Genomic DNA, 17,808 nt, shown 5'->3' on the forward strand with positions numbered 1-17,808 from the left:
AGCAGTCAATTTGAATTATTATAGGATTTCAATCTGTATTTCTCAGGGTTTAAAGATACTTAGTCTCATAGTTTTAAATGAAATGTTTGCCGTTGGTGGATTCTAGCATGCCAAAAGCTCTATGAAGGACAAATAAGTACATATTAATAAAACAATGGTAACTATTATTTTACTAATATAGGAATCATTAAAAACAGTATCACTATACCTACTTACTTTTTACTATGTAGGATTATTAATTAGTAGGATTATTAATAAGATTCCTATGTTTTTAGTGGAAAAAAATTTGAAACATTTTTGTGTGGCATTTAAAAATGTCTATTATAATTTAAAATGGTCATACCCTTTGTTTTTGGCTCAATAATTCTACTTCTAGAAACATGTTCAACAGGAAACACTTGTAGCAGTGTACAAAGATGCATATTCAATGACATCCATGGTAGCATTTCTTGTAAAACTAAAAATATGGATATCACTCAAATGGTCCTCATAGAGATTGGTTAAATAAATATGGCATACTCGCTCAGTGGAATACACTGGCAATCAATAAAAAAGAATTAGTAGCTCTTTATGTACTGATCTAAAAATGCTCAAAATGTACTTCAAAGGAAAAAGAAAAAAGAGGCCTAATTGGAGAACAGTATGTAGAGTATGATTTCTATTTTTATTAAAAATACACATTCCTATATAGATATTTAAATAAAGATATATTTATTACTGCTAAAATAGGTTCTTTCTGTGGAACAATACAAAAAGAATTCTGCTTTCTGTGTTTTGCAATGTTGTGGGTTTTTTTTCACATTTATTACTACAATAAGAAAAATAAAGATTCATATATATTTTAAGACTCTGTTCCATTTGCCCTTACTGCAGCATTTTTTATAACTGAGTTTCCTGGAAAACCTGTGCAATGCTGCCAGTACAATAACAATTCAGAAAATGTCACTCCTCTTTTCAAACCTTCTGTTAATTATTGTATTTCAAAATTTTCTACTTTGAAGTCCTAACCCTGAGTACCACAGATTGTGAACTTATTTGGAAATAGGGTCATTGAAGATGTAATTAGTTATGTTCATATGAGGTCAATAGGATGGGCTCTAACGCAATATGACTAGGGGAAGTTTGGACACACACACACACACACACACACACACACACACACACACACACAAAGTGGATTCAAACTCCATAATCCACCATTGAAGACCTTTCTTACCTTTCCCCTGGCATTCACTGGCCTATACAATCTTTCCAGATGGAAATATCCCATTCTTTCTCACTTCCATATTTTTGTTTACACATTATCTCTCTCTACTCCATACATAAAAAACATTATAGTATATAAAATTAGCAACACAAATTGTAAAACATAATCATGGTCTTGTTTTTGTTATTATAATAACCATAATACTGATTTCATGGAACTTTATCCTTACCTTAAAAATTTAGTAACAACACACTTTGTTAAGACAGTCTGCCTTTAAAATTTGCCTCAAATATTAAAGATTTATCTAACTCTTCAGATACTTCCCTCTTTTTTCCTCCATTTTCAACAAATGTCCACATATCTCTTCTCAATCTATAAAAATTGTGCTCATCTTCCTAAGTTGCTAAAATCTTACTACCTCTCCTGATTATCTTAATACTAGAGGCCCTCAGCCCAGCCTGCACCCCCTCCAATCCGGGACCCCATGGGGGATGTCACAGGGATCAGGCCTAAACTGGCAGTCGGACATCCCTCTCACAATCCAGGACCGCTAGCTCCTAATCGCTCACCTGCCTACCTGCCTACCTGCCTGATTGCCCCTAACCACTCTGCCTGCCTGCCTGATCACCCCTAACTGCCTCTGTCTGCCTGATTGCCCCTAACTGCTCTTCCCTGTAGGCTGATCGCCTCTAACCACCTCAGCCTTGGCCCCCGCCACCATGGCTTTGTCCAGAAGGATGTCCAGAAGACGTCTGGTCTAATTAGCATATTACCCTTTTATTAGTATAGATTAGTGTTTCTCAACCTTGGCATTATTGTTGACATTTTTGGCCAGATAATTATTTGCTAGGGGGTAAAGATGCTCCTCTGCATTCTAAGATGCACATCTGCTCTCTTCCCATTAGATTCTGGTAGCACACCTTCCTCCTTTCCTCACACCACCAGTGGTGACAGCCAATATGTTTCCAAAAATTTCCAAATATCCCCTAGTGTGCAAAATAGCCCCTGGTTGGGAACCACTGACCTATAAAGCATTCACACATTCCCTTGGGCCATAATAACATCAAGGGCTTCATTCTGTGTTGCCAGTGAAAAGCTTTTATCATCGTTCACTTTATTTTCCCACCTCGCTTTTTCCCCACATGAAGGATGAGAAAAACAGTATCAGAAAAAAATGGAGATTTTAGAAACAGAATAATCATATTGTGCTCTGTTTGGTTGACAGAGAATTATTCAGCACAGTTGTTGTTAACATTTCAACAAAACTTGGTATTTATTAGAGAAGGGAAACAACTATAAAAGATAAATGTGTTCTTGTTCTATTATTTCATTGGTTATATGTTAAAGAAAATGAAAATCTCTCTCAAGGGCTTCCTAATGGAACCCAGTGATTCACCATTTCTCAAGAATAGGCTTCACAATCAAATGAAAAAAAAAAGCAGTTCTTCTAAATGAACAACAATACCTTGTAATGAAGCAAAATCTAGCAACACAAAACACAAATAACCTGTTCTAATACTTGCCTGCCGTTGGCTGCTGGTGTGCAGCCAAAATTTAGCTGTCGCATTTGGAATGACTGAGGAGTGAAATCAACTCTTGATTTTCCACGCTAATGGAGACAAATATATCTGACCTAGAAGGTCATCAATCTCCATCCATAATCTCAAGTGTATGAGAAATTTATTTTTATGACTCAACCTAATTTCTATGTCAAGCCCTGATGCTGAAGGCAGGGTTAGGAGGTTGTGAAAATTCTATTCAGTACATTTAGGACTCTCTTCTCTCCCAACACTATCTGGGAATTTTGCCATTTCCCTGGGTTTCTGCCAAGAAAGGGCCCTCAGGCTAGTCTGTAACACTGAGGGAGAAGGGGAGGTACAAATGGAGGCCCTGGGGCTGCAGTCTGCCTCCTCTCCTGCATCCTTTCCCCAGTTGTCCCAGTCAGCTTGTGCAGCCCCGCCAGCAGGGATTCTGGGTGGGACAGGTGGGCCTGGCAGAATCCAAAGGAGAGGCTCTAGCAAGGCCTCCAGGGGTTCCGTGGTCTGAGGTGGGACTGAGGCCCACCCATTAGGATTGTCATCACATCCTATTGTTTTCCTTTACTCTTGTCTCCTACATATACTCGGAGAATATTTTCCTCTCCAGAAGGGGAAACAACACTCACCCATGATATTTCTCTCAAATAATTTGTCTAAACACAGAGATTCTCCATTGTCTTAAAGGTGTGAGCTTTTGCCAGAAAGTTTCTTGGATTTGGGATTGTTGTTTTTTTGTTTTGTTTTGTTTTTCTGTTTTTTTCCATGTTACATCCTTTTTCTGAGACACCAAGCAGAAAGCAACTTCACAGTTTTAAAATGGCTGGGAGTGGGATTAATCAATAAGATTTATATTCCTAAAAATATTATAATCAAAATACTACATGTATTTTTATATTCTTATTTGATAATGAGTCTATATTTGATGTCTGATGTTTTGAAAATTCAATCCAAATAGAATAATAAAACATATGATGATACTTTTCCCACCTGAACACCTTTGTGCATTTCATCTAAATTAAAATATTCATTAGTGCTGCTACTGTGTACATAGAAATTGAAGAGTTTATAAGAGATAAATCATATATTATGTAGGTGATTCCAATAAGTGGATATAAAATCACAAGTCCTGAAGTCTCTCAGTATTTATACCTAAAGAACATATAGGACATGTATTATAAAGTTAGTCCTAGACACCAATTGCATCTCTGAGCACCTAAGATTTCTCCCCAAACAAGACAAATTTGGGTCATAGAGGGTACTATTAAGACAGATTTCCTGTCTCCTGCCAGGCGGCTCCTTTTTCTACCATAAGGCTAAAATCTTGGGAACTAATTAATCCTGTTCCCCACACCTGGAGTAGGATTTCTTCTGAGCAACTTTAACAGTGAAGTTTCTTTGGCTGCAAGCAACAGAAACCAATTGTAACTCACTTAAGATTACGAAGAATGCACTGATTCCCATAGCTGGAAATCCCAGAGCTAGAATGACTTCATACAAACTTGATCAGAACCTCATCCTTAGGGGCTGCGAGATGGTTCCTGACATCACAGGCTCTCCCCGGCAGCAGCAGAGGGAATAGGCAGCTTCCTCAATTGCTCGCTGGTCCAGACATTTGATCCTGGGCCTTTTGCTGAACTATGCACTGCAATCATGGAAATAGAATTACACACTGATAGTCTAGGGCAGTGGTCAGCACACTTTTTCTGTAAAGAGCCAGAGAGTAAATATTTCTGGCTTTGCCAGCCATGTGGCCTTGGCCACAACTACTCAACTCTGTTATTGTGGCACAAAACAGCCATCTATATATATAAAAGCCAAGCGACTGGAACACCGGAATGACCGAACAACTGGTTGCTATGACGTGCACTGCGGTGGCCAAGTGGCCCGATCAGGGCCCCAATCGCCTCCCTCCCGATAACCTCCCACTGCTCCTCCCCCGGCCAGCCCTGCCCCCATCAGCCCCCATCAGGGCCGGGCTGGCCAGACGCCACCCATGCATGAATTCATGCACTGGGCCTCTAGTATATAAATGAATGAGCATAGCTATGTTACCATAAAAATTCATTTATGGACACTGAAGTAAAAATTTTACATAATTTTCACATATCATGAGATGCCGTTGTTCTTCGGATTTTTATTTTTATTTTTTTGCAGCCATTTAATGATGTAAAATCCATTCTTTGCTCGCAGACTTTATGAAACAGGTGGCATGCAAGATTTGGTCTATGGGCAGTAGTTTGCAAAGCCTACTCTAGGGGACCCACTTCACTTGAAACATATAGATTGAGACTGAGGGCCAAGTGGGTCCCTCAAAGCAAATTAGGGTAGTGAGTGCTGAGCAACAAACATTATAAATGTTCCCCCCAGCACTGTGATGCTTCACAATTTTAGGCCATGAGGGCTTGAGAGGATATAGCCCAGTGAACTTGTAGAACTCATCCTGAAGCTAGAAGTATAATGAATGGCCCACCTTCAGCTCCTCGTTGCTGCTCCTACCCCATACCACTCACCACTAGCGTTGTCCAGGAGGTCGAGCCCATATAACTGTTTACTTATTTTCTGTAGCATCAGCAACACAAGTCCCCAATCAGGATAGCTCTGCACATCTGAATGTGGGTCACTTGGTCAGTGCTCAGCCCCAGTATTGACACCAAGTAATTATATGTTTTGGGGGAAATCCTTGTGTCCTTTCATTTACTCAACAAAGAACTAGTTATTGATCACCATCCATCATTCTAGGCTCTGGGGATAAGCAGAGAACAAAAGTTTTTTAAAAAGCCATGAAACTTATTAATTAACGAGAGGCCTGGTGCACAAATTTGTGCACAGGTGGGGTCCCTTGGCCTGGCTGGTGATCAGGGCTGATTGGGGCCATCGGGGCCAGCCAACTGGGGACAGGGGCCATGGGAGGTTGGCTGTGGGAGCACACTGACCACCAGGAGGCCGCTCCTGTGTTGAGCGTCTGCCCTCTGGTGGTCAGTGCACATCATAGCTACCGGCCGGTCATCTGGTCATCTGGTCATCCGGTTGTAACCATTGCTTAGGCTTTTATATAGATATATTAAAAGTAAATAGAGAAAACAGAAAAATAAAACAGAGAAAGGAGTTAGGGAGTGTTGGGTATCATTTTAAATAGGTGGTCAAGCAAAGCCTTACTGCAGAGATGACATTCAAGCAAAGGTTTGAAGGAGAAGAGGGAGTGAGCTCTCTAAACATCTGGGGTAAGAGTTATTTTAAGCAAAGAGACTAGCAAGTGCAAGGGCCCTGGGGCAGGAGTGTGACATATTTAAGGAGATGAGGTTAGCTGGAGCAGAGTGAGGGAGCAGGCAAGTAAGAGGAGAGGAAGTCAGAGAAGTAGCAAGGAAGGGGTCACAAATCACAAAGGGCCTTGGAGGCCATTGTACCAACTTTGATTTTTACTCTGAGTAGTGGTAAATGATCACTTAAGACCATGGTCAGCAAACTGAGGCTCGCGAGCCACATGCGGCTCTTTGGCCCCTTGAGTGTGGCTCTTCCACAAAATACCACGGCCTGGGTGAGTCTATTTTGAAGAAGTGGTGTTAGAAGAAGTTTAAGTTTAAAAAATTTGGCTCTCAGAAGAAATTTCAATCCTTGTACTGTTGATATTTGACTCTGTTGACTAATAATGAGTTTGCCGACCACTGACCTAAGAGACTGAGTCAAATCATGTCTTCTCTAAAAAACTAGGTGTCTTGGCCTCCACTCTCAAGCACAGGACATTTCACTGGTTGAACTACAAATCTGTCTTCAAAACAACAAGCCTCCAAGTATAGCCTATAATAAACTAAGGCATCAAATAGCTTTGCCGAACAAATGCAAGAATGGTTAGGTCACATATCACCTGCCCCAAGCTGACTCCTGTGTAAGCAGACATCATCAGAGGCGGCCAGCTGACGCCCCCTAGCACTGCACAAAAGTTGTTGAGAGAACAGTGCTGTCTGTGACCTGCGGCCTAATGTTACACTCTGCCTCTGCACACCAATTACCATGCTTCTTTCCTTCTGGAATACGTCCATCCTACCCTTTGGCTGAAAGGTCTAGTGCCAGCACTGCGCACGTTCGCTTAAGTTCCTCACTCAGCTGCCTTTCTCACTGCTGGGATTGAGCAATAGGGATAATATTTGTGCCAAGAGGTAGCAGAGATGTCACCAGATACCAACGTTAGCCTATTTTTTTTGGCCCCGTATTCTTTGTCAAAGACAGCACCAGGCCTCTACCCCTCTGTCCAAGCCATGATAAACCACCAGTTCGCAGCGCCACCTGGGGGCTACTCTGAGAAGTGCATATCTGAGAGCCTGCCTGTGAAGTTTTTATATCCCAAACCACCGTACGATGCTAGAAAAGAGATCTATCATTCTACAATGAAAGGGTTTCAAGATGACCAAAGATATTTGGTAAATCCTGGGGCTCAGAGATAGTGGCAGAAAGTCATTCCTCATTTCCCCCACATTATCTGCCCAAATAACCATCTTTACCCAAACAAGGCAAGGATTTGAATGATGCTCTCTTTATGACCGAAGTTCATGCTTACAGCTGGCCAGCTGCTCATCTACCCTAACCCTAATCCCATGTTTTTAAAATAAGATGAACAGTAGTATCATAGGGGGGGGGGGAGAGGGAGGGTAAAATAAATTACCAATGCCTGTGCTTCTCCCAAAGAGTTAACAAGGAATTTATGTAAAGGGGGGGGGTGGGGGTCCAAGCATCCCTTGGGGTGATCATAGTGTGAAAAGTTGAAAATGTCACCCTTAGTTATCGAAATTAATGTTCCTGTTTCTTAAGTGGGAGCTGCACTCATTCAAGAAAATTCAAGGACAGAGCAACCTTTGTCCCTGAACTTAATTCAACAGAAAACTGGTCCCAGGCAAGGCCGGTTCTCCTTGGAGGTATGGAGGTTCTTCCCTTTGCCTTTGCTCTGCAACACTGCAGCTAAAGCAAAGCTATAAACCCAGCATCCCTTGCCTATTCCCCACTCCCCAGCCCCTAGAATAAAAAAAATTGATTTAGTTTCTCTGTCTGCTTCTTGACAAGCAGTCTTGTTGCCTTTGCCCTTGTAATTGCTCCTCCTTGGAATGCATCCCTTGGGGTGATCATAGTGTGCAAAGTTGAAAATCTCTATTTTACACTTTACTCCTTTCCCTTTGTTACCTTACTAACTTTTGCTCAAGGCAATAAACCTTCCCTGATTACAAGAAATGACCATCTATTTGCTCTACAAATTTTTACAGTTCCCTGCTTTTTTGCTATTATAGCACTTAGCACATTATGTGATACTTCTTTACATTAAGTCTAAGACACTATCAATGATGAGATACACTATTATTTCATAGAATGCTAAGGAACAACAACAACAAAAAGCTGTCAACAAAATTATAGCAATGCTTTCTTAAGACAAAACTTTTCCTTTCATACATATTGAAAGAATTCTTTTAGTGCAGTTTTGAGATATATCAAAGAGCCCAGGGTTTTGTTAGCACTTCTTATTTAACCAACTAATAGTCTCAATTTTTCTTCAGTTGAATCTCCTGTCACAGAAAGTAAAGCAACTGCTGCTCAAACTGAGAAGGAAGTTTCTGATATTGGTGATTGACATGCAAATGATAGTTCTGCGTGATGAATTGGTCACATCAACTCCTTTTTGTTTTGAAATGTCTTTTATGTCTTCAAAAGGATTAGGCAATTTCTCCTGCCTTTAGTTGAATTGCTTGCATGTGATAATAATATTTCTCAGACTTGAATATGCATTTTTGTCACCAGGGCATTTTCTTAAAATGCAGATTCTGATTTTGTAAGTCTGGGATGGGGCCTGAAATTCTTCATTTCTAGCAAGTTCCTAAGTGATGCTGATGCTCTTGGTCCAGAGACCACACATAGTTTAGCAAGGTGATAGCCAAGCTTTTGCATATATCTGCCACAACACCTTACACAATTTGCAAGTATTTTCCTTTCTTAAGACTCATAAAGCATTTTATTAATTTGTAAGAAAATAAGAAATGGGGTCAACCCTCCAACTATAAATATTAACCACACTGATAGTAAATAGATGTCCCATTGTAGTTGTACCAAAGGGTTTTCTGTTATCAAAACAGATTAATTAGCATTTGAGTGACTGAATTATTTTTTGAATTTGGGCAGACTTCATCCAGTCATTTAAGGCAGAGTATGGCAATTGGACAACGCACAGATTTTCATGTGTGACTTAATGTATGAAATCAAGGTCTTGCTTACAATATGAAGTTTGAGTCATAGTTCAGTTGGTCGAGATTTCACATTTAAACTAATCCCAACAATTTAAACATTAAAAATTCAGTTATGTTCACCAAAAAAAAAAAGATTTATTGTGTAATTCCTTGAGATTCTGGGGGTATAATTTGCCTTTTCATACATTATGATTGGTTTACTCCTTCAATCCCACTGTCCTGAATAACCTGTGTTTTTCTGGGTGATGGTTCAAGTCAAATAGAAATTCATTGTCCCTATATTATTATTCACTTGGGCCTTTTAGTTCATGAGCATCTCTGATACAAGTATGTCAGTCTCCCACTGACAAAAGGAAATGAGGGGGAAATTATATTTAGCATATTACAAAAGCATTTCATGTAACAGTATGTTCATTAACACAAGTTGGAAATATGCATGAAATAATGCTGAGGAAATCATGTAAAATCTTGGTAACTACAGAAAATTAGTTAGATTTTCAGGACCTGATTTTTAACTCCCAAACCATGGTTCATAACAAGATAGATATTCAAATAAGAAAAGCCCTCCACCTAAAGCAATCTCTTTGAGATAGAAATGGATGTTTACAGTCCAAAAGCATGAGAATTTAAATAGAGAATTTACATCTGGGGGCTGGAAAGGACCATAGAAATCATCTTGTTGAAATTCCTTCATGTTTATAGGGTTGGGATCTTTAAAGGTCTTTCCATCCTTACAATTCTAATTTTCTTTATAATCTTAACACTCTTTATTCATATGAAAATGTAAGATTTGTCAAACACTTGATTCACAATAAAACTTTTTTTTAATATGTATGTTTCACTTCATAAATATTTTAAGTTAAATATTCCCCATTTAGGGAAAGGAAGTGAAAAGATCACTAGAGAAGGTTCTGCCTGCACCCTGTACCCCTATACAATAGAACCCATTAAAAAATGCAACCAATGACCAAGGCTAGAAAGATATACACCCAATAATGTTACTACTCAAGGGTACTAGAAGTAACATTATTTCTTGTAACATCTACAGAATGAGAAAGCAAAGACAAATTCCATTTTTATATTAGGGTAAATGTATTTGTAAGGGTGAGGGAAATGCTTATAAAGATGTGGCAAATATCCTCAAATTTTAAGCTACCTTTTTTATAAAACATAATTTAACTCTTTTTCTTTTAATATTCGCATTTGCTGTAAAGAAAATAGAGGGTGTTCCTTAAAGAACACTTTGTTGCAAGCCCGGTTCTTTACAGGCATCTGACTACTATAAAAATCCTCCCATCACCGAGTACTTGTGGTATTTCTTTCTTCAACCTTCCCCAAGCAGGTAGTTATTGAGTGCAGCCCCTTTTAGGTCCCTGTTTTATTATTCTGGAATGTGCGACACCTGGAATTGTCAACCCAGGGCCTGAGGAGTGTTACTGTGCCTTTAAAAAGGGTCTAATTTCTGGCAAAAGGAGCTTAGTTATTGAGGTCAGAAGGTGCCTGTGTGTGTTTCCCATTCTTTTAAGTTCATACAATGGATATCTATCTACAGGATGGGATGGCCCATACAACATATGGCTACAAATGTCCATAAATTTCCTTGGCACTAAATAAACCCCGCTTTTCAGTTACTTATCTTCATGTCTAGCTGGAGCAGACTGGAAGATCTTTCTACTGAGTAGGGGAAAAAACAGGACACAAAACCTTGACAATTCCTTTGCAAGAAGGATTAAAAGTCTGAAAATCACACTCCCAAAATATTGGAGCTTTGGTGACCTCTTGTGGGGTAATTTATTAATAGTCCATAATAAAACAGTTCCAGAATGGAATCTAAGGCATTGTCTTTGTAGGTCTAGTAAGTATACTATGGGCCTGCTGAGACCCAATGGGCCTATTACAACCTAGAAATACCTATACTACATAAAGTTATCAATTAAGTATTAATAATTGCATCAGGTTATATATATTCAAAAGAGCTTATCTGCATATAAATACACATCAGGAGTGATGTAAATAAAGTATTAAATATACTAAGGCATCCTAGAATCTTCTGTCCATAGGGACCTTCCAACCACCCATCAAATATTTGGTAATCCTCTGTGAGGGGCCCAATCACAAGGGAGTTTGGGAAGAGATTATAGGTTAATCAAAGCTAAACCCTTAGGTATGGTATGTGTTCAATAAATGAATTCATAGAAAAAGTAAATAAGAAGAATTATCTTCCTACTTAATAGTTAACATTAATATCTTTAGATCTATAATGAGTAATAAAATAAATCGGGACATCTTCCAGCTAGATTGCTGGTTGATGAGAACAAATTTACTCATCTAGAAAGTGTCCATTGGCATCACACACACACACACACACACACACACACACACACACACACACACACACACACACACGGATAGGATCCTAAGCTGATGAACCAGAGTTCTAGCTAGTAGAGTAATCACTATAGCAATTATTTTGTCTTTTCTGATTAGCAAACACTTCATATGGCAAATTCAAAGAATAAGTCAAATTTGGTTTTTCTGCCAGTTACTATTTAACCTATTTGTTACCTTTATAAAGTAGCCACATTAAAAAACAACGACCATTAATAAAGATATTGGTTTTCAGAATTTCAGAATTCTGCTTTACTTCTGAGTTTATTTTTTTAGATTTCTGTTAATAGATTATTTTTCATGTTAAAGATTTTAATGTAACATAACCACATGGCAGGCAAGGAAGCATTACTGTTATTATATTGTCCTAGTCTACATATTCTGCATCATTTGTATATATTTGTATGTTGTAATTTAGTGCCTAATAAAAAACACATAGAGATACCTGGTAAATATTGACCAGTATGAATGAATAATCTGTATTAATAAAAGGCCTGTGGCCATAACGCCGTAATGCTGTCATGACCAAATGAGCAGTGGCTCTTCCGACAGGTGGGGCGAGGCAGGAGCTACTAGCAGAGGAGAGCTACGAGCGGCAGTGGGCTACGAGCTGCAGAGAGCTATGAGCGGCGATGGGCGGGGTGGCCAGCTGAGGCAAGCGGAAGCGAGCTACTCATGCACGATTTCGTGCGCGCTGGGCCTCTAGTATTATATAAAAAATTTAGCTAGATTTTCATTCAGAGAAATCTGTTTAAATTAGTTCACTTGGGGGGAAATTTAATTTCAGTAAAAAATGCATCTTGATTATTTGGTAAGAGTTTTTTAACTAAGAGGATTTGTACCCACAGAAAAAGTGGACAGGAGAATAAGTAACCTTGCTAAAAACACCAGAAAATAATGAGTTGAAAAATAACCCCCTGTTCAGTTATGTAGCATTGGTGGCCCTAGTTAACCTGTAAAAAGTAAAAAAAAAATAATGATTACTATATATCATAGCATTATTACTAGATTTTTTATTGATGTTTTTTTCACCAAATGTTTGTAGATCTCTACTGTGCCCAAGGCAAATGTTGAACATAAACACTTAACTCATCCCTCTTTCCCCTGCTAGTGATACTGAAAGTGGGCTTTGCCATCAACGTTGATGGCTGGCTAGATGTAGGCTGTGCTGACAGAGGACACTGAGAGGGCTCTGCAAGTTTGAAAAGGGAGGCATGTTTTGTTCTGGTGGTGTTTTCCTCCTGTGGTCCAGCAGGGGGGTCCTGCTGGTGTTTCTCTCAGCAGCAATGCTTTGTGCTAGTATGGCAACCATGCCCACTGCTTAGAAGTCTGAATCTCCCCCTCTGGGCATCCTTCCTGGGAGGTTCCTAGTTTCTTATTCACTTTTCCTTCAATTCTGCAGTTACTATCTCTGTATACCTTAGAGTTCTCTTTTACCAATTTTAGTAGCTAATACATCTTTTACTTAGTTCACAATTATTTTCTCCATTCAAATTACTGGTGGGGTCATTTTTGTCTCTGACAAGACCCTGGATAACACAATAGTCAATAAAAATTTGAACCTTTAAAATTCTATAAAAATAAACACTAGACATCAGGTAAAACTCTCAGATTGCAAAAGTAAAATGTTCAATGACTGGTTAGAAGATAAAGTTGAGGAAATCTCCCAGAAAATGGAACAACCAGTTAAGAAATGGAAAATATAGGGGGTGAGGTTGAGGTGTGGAAAGCGGGAGAGTGAAAGGGAATTGTAAGATTGCCAATATCTTCATCCTAAAAAGTGGGGTGACAAGAGATGCAATATATAGTTGATCAGAAATGGAGGGGTGAATATATTATATAAACTTATAACCAAAAGAGATATTAACTACAGTAAATGTAATACTTGTTTAGTGCTTTAAATATATTGACCCACTTATCCTATCTAATAAAAGAGTAATATGCAAATTGACCATACCTCTGCTGCACCCACAAGCCACGCCCACCAGCCAATCAGGAGCGAGTATGCAAATTAACCCAACCAAGATGGCTGCAGCCACGGAGAGAGCAGGAGGCTTGGGTTTCCCTGGCAATGGAGGAAGCCAAGTTTTCTGCCTGCCCTGGCCTGCCTTGGCCTGCGCTTAAGGCTACAAAGTTTCAATTATAGAAGATAAATAAATCCCAACATAAATGGCAGCAGCCACGAAGCTGGAGAGAGCAGGAGGCTTGAGTTGCCCCCAGTGATGGAGGAAGCCAAGTTTCCGCAGCCCTGGCCTGCCATGGCCTCCACTTAAGGCTACAAAGTTTCAATTATAGAAGATAAATAAATCCCAGATACCAGGGACTCCGCTTGGGTTGACGGGGGGCTTGGCCGGCCTGCAAACCACCACAGACCCCTCACCCAGGCCACCCCACACCCCAAGGGAACCCCCACCCTGATCCAGGACACTCTTCAGGGCAAACCAGCCGGTCCCCACCTGTGCACCAGGCCTCTATCCTATCTAATCCTCCTATCTAATAAAAGAATAATAGGCAAATTGACCATCACTCCAACACAAGATGGCTGCTCCCATGTGGTCAAAGATGACTGACCCCATGTCGACACAAGAGTGCCACCACAAGATGGCCAGCAGGGGAGGGCAGTTGGGAGAGATCAGGTCTGCAAGGGAGGGCAGTTGTGGGTGATCAGGCCCGCAAGGGGAGGGCAGTTGGGAGGGACCAGGCCTGCAAGGGAGGGCAGTTGGGGGTGATCAAGCCTGCAGGGGAGGGCAGTTAGGGGTGACCAGGCTGGCAGAGGAGGGAAGTTGGGGGCAACCAGGCCTTCAGGGAAGGGCAGTTGGGGGGTACCCAGGCCTGCAGGGGAGAGCAGTTGGGGGTGACCAGGCCTGCAGGGGAAGGCAGTTAGGAGTGACCAGGCCTGCAGGAGAGGGCACTTAGGGGCAAACAGGCTGACAGGGGAGCAGTTAGGCACCAATCAGGCTGGCAGGGGAGTGGTTAGGGGGTGATCAGGCTGGCAGGCAGAAGCGGTTAGGGGCAATCAGGAAGGCAGGCAGGCGAGCAGTTGGGAGCCAGCAGTCCTGGATTGTGAGAGGGATGTCCGACTGCCCGTTTAGGCCCGATCCTACCGGGATCAGGCCTAAACGGGCAGTCGGACATCCCTTGAGGGGTCCCAGATTGGAGAGGGTGCAGGCTGAGCTTAGGGACACCCCCCTCCCATGCACAAATTTCATGCCCCGGGCCTCTAGTCTTCATAATAATCCCCTAAGGCAGTGATCGGCAAACTCATTAGTCAACAGAGCCAAATATCAACAGTACAACGATTGAAATTTCTTTTGAGAGCCAAATTTTTTAAACTTAAACTTCTTCTAACGCCACTTCTTCAAAATAGACTCGCCCAGGCCGTGGTATTTTGTGGAAGAGCCACACTCAAGGGGCCAAAGAGCCGCATGTGGCTTGCGAGCCGCAGTTTGCTGACCACTGCTCTAAGGAATGGACTATTACTATCCCCATTTTACAGATTACAAAGAAATTTCAGAGAGATTGAGTAACTTGCCTAAGGTCACACAGCTAGTAAATGAGGAAGTGGGATTCCAGAGTGTGTGCTCTTGTTTATTATGCTCTGTTGTCTCCTTATATGACTTTATTGGGAAGAGATGGGTAAGGAAGGTAGGAGTGATGCAAATGAGTTAAACTGTATCTCTTAGCAGTAGACTAAGGCAATATTTAAGTGATAAATTAAGAAATAGTGATAAAAACAAAATTTAGCTGAGTAAATTTTTTTAAAGATCTAATTGACTTTATTAGGTGATTCATGAACCGGGCTATTAACGGTTATTAAAAGAAAAGAATGGATTATTTTTAGACCACGATATCATTTTTTTCTTGGGGGAAGGCTAGGTTTTTTGTGTGGGTTTTTTTATCATGCAGATTGCTTCTTTTTTCTATGAGGGATGGAGAGGTCCCAAGTTCCTAATTACCTTACTGGTGCTTGACCAGAAAATCCCAGATTGTTTGTTTAAGATTATATTTCTAAAAAAGATTAAAATAGCAGTTAGGTCAGGTATTAAATCTAGATTTGTTATCATGAGCCTTGGCACAAGTGACACCATTTTGGGCCTGTAGGCCTGTGGTTTTGTCTTTAAGTAATCACCAGAAGAAACAAAAGCAGAAACTGTTTAAAGAAGATTACTCTCTTACTCTCAGGAGCAGCACGTTGGGAAGGAAGTGGTGAACAGGGACTTAATCATTTTCCCTTACAAGTCTTTCTGTACTATTAATGTCTCACTTTAATAATAATTTATTCTAAACATTTAAAAAGACATAAAATTATAAATTATGCCAGGTTAGGAGAAGAAAAAAATGGAATCGTGAAGCTAAATTATACACAAAAAATCATGTATTTTTAATTTTACATACTCATTACATAAAGGTAATGTTATATGTGAAAACAAGGAAAGTCCCTTCTCACTTGTGGTAGAGATATCTGGCCTGCATCCCTCAGACACACGTAGGCCTGGTTGTTACCCATAGCAGGGTTTGGGAAGCCCCTCTTCTCACACTTCACAAGAGAGATGAAGCTGATTCTCAAGCTAGCAAATGCATACCATTTGAACAATAAGATGAAAATGTAAGCATTAGCAGCCACAAAAGGCCTTACAACTCAGGAACAGCAATGAGCACCCGAAACATGCCTTTTGTTCAATCAGAGGGCCTCTCATCATAGACGACAGATGAGCTGTCTAGAGAGTAGTATTTAAGGACAGAAAACGGCTCTAGATTCTTGTGAGTGCTCTATATAAACTCTGGTGGTACAGGCACCATTTTATGCTGTATTTATTAATGTAGAAACTGTATTTTTCAGTCCTGGGATTTAATGCATCTCACTCTGATGCAAATAGAAACAAAATAATAATAAATGTGCTCAGAGAATATTATAAATTTGAACTAGTAGATTAAGCATCAGTAAATTAAATGGTTTAGATAACAAATGGGTACATAACACATTGTATTAATAGGCCTTACATACCTTTGAACTGTGACAGTCTAGGACCCATAATGATATATATATTGATTTGCTGCCATCTAGTGTTCATTGCTGTAAAGATCCAGAATGAGCATAGTTGAAATGAAATTTTAAAAATTCATTCCTTAGTCTCTGCAGCAGTTCCTGTTTTTTGTTTGTTTGTTTGTTTGTCTGTTTTATGGAGACTTCTGAGACTTAAATAAAAATATTTTCCTAATAAAATGGTATTCATATAGACAAATTTATAAATAGCTTTATACACTGTGGAAAGTTCAGTGAACTCTGACCTAATCCATATCTATAGGTTTGAGGTATCTTAGTATGTCATCCCACAGAAAATTTATAAGGAAGGCTTAACCATTTCAGTAAGTCATCTGCTAAATTTGAATGTGAAGGCAATTACTATTAACTCATAAAATTCCTGGAAACAAGTATTAAGACTTTGTGGATGAAAGGGGCCACATGCTGACCTGAGAAGCTCAGGGAGGCCTGCATGGCAGTCTTGCAAACTCAGAGACCTAAAGTAACCACAAAGGATGGTCTGAAATTAAACTTTAACTAAAAGCAGTTATGGTGGGTAGTTACATCCTAGGCTAGTATCTCCACTGACAAGGTCAACCTTTACCTTAACTGAGCCTATCTGTCTTTTTGCATCTATAATAACATAACCTTTGAAATGTCTGGGTGACTTGTAACTTCCCTTTTTCTGGACCCCTTGGGGCACAACCTAATGTTTGGGGCACCAGGACAGATACCACAAATTTCTTCATTATCATGTTAATTGTTCCTGTACCCACCTAAGTATATGTCTATCATTTTACTTTTTATTCAATCCCAGGGGTTTCCCTGCTTTGCTTTATCCCACCTCTCTAGTCTATCACCAATGGATTTCATGTAACCCACCTATGTCCCTTTCCTTTGATTGCAATGTATAAATACAGATGTAACCTGCCATTCTCCAGAGCATTACCTCAATCAGTTGAGGTTCTACTTCCCAGCATATGTCAACAGTTTGGCTCAAATAAACTCACAAAAATTCTTTACAGGTTTCAATGTTTTGTTTTGTTTTTATGTTAACAACATGAAAGAGAAGAAATTCTTCTTTATGCCATATGTGAAAGAGATACTCTGCAGAAAAAAAATTTCCCCAGAAAATTAGCTAAAATTTAGCTGACTAAATTGCATCATTGAGCTTACTGAAAAGTAAAAGAAATTTCCAGGCACCCAAAAGGCAAGAGAGAACTTAAACAAGAAGTGATAAACAGGTACTGGAGGCATTTGCTAATACCCTAAATGGGAGAAGGCTAAAAGACTAATTCCAGTGTAACCCTGATATTTGGGGGGTCTAGCAATCTGAATCTGTGCCAGCAATAGGTTGTACATTTTTGACAACCTATAATTAAGTCACTGCCTCTTTCCCAGAAACTGGTCTTGCAAGACCCGTTACCTAAA

The sequence above is a fragment of the Eptesicus fuscus genome, chromosome 10 (genome assembly GCF_027574615.1).
Source record: "Eptesicus fuscus isolate TK198812 chromosome 10, DD_ASM_mEF_20220401, whole genome shotgun sequence".
NCBI lineage: Eukaryota > Metazoa > Chordata > Mammalia > Chiroptera > Vespertilionidae > Eptesicus > Eptesicus fuscus.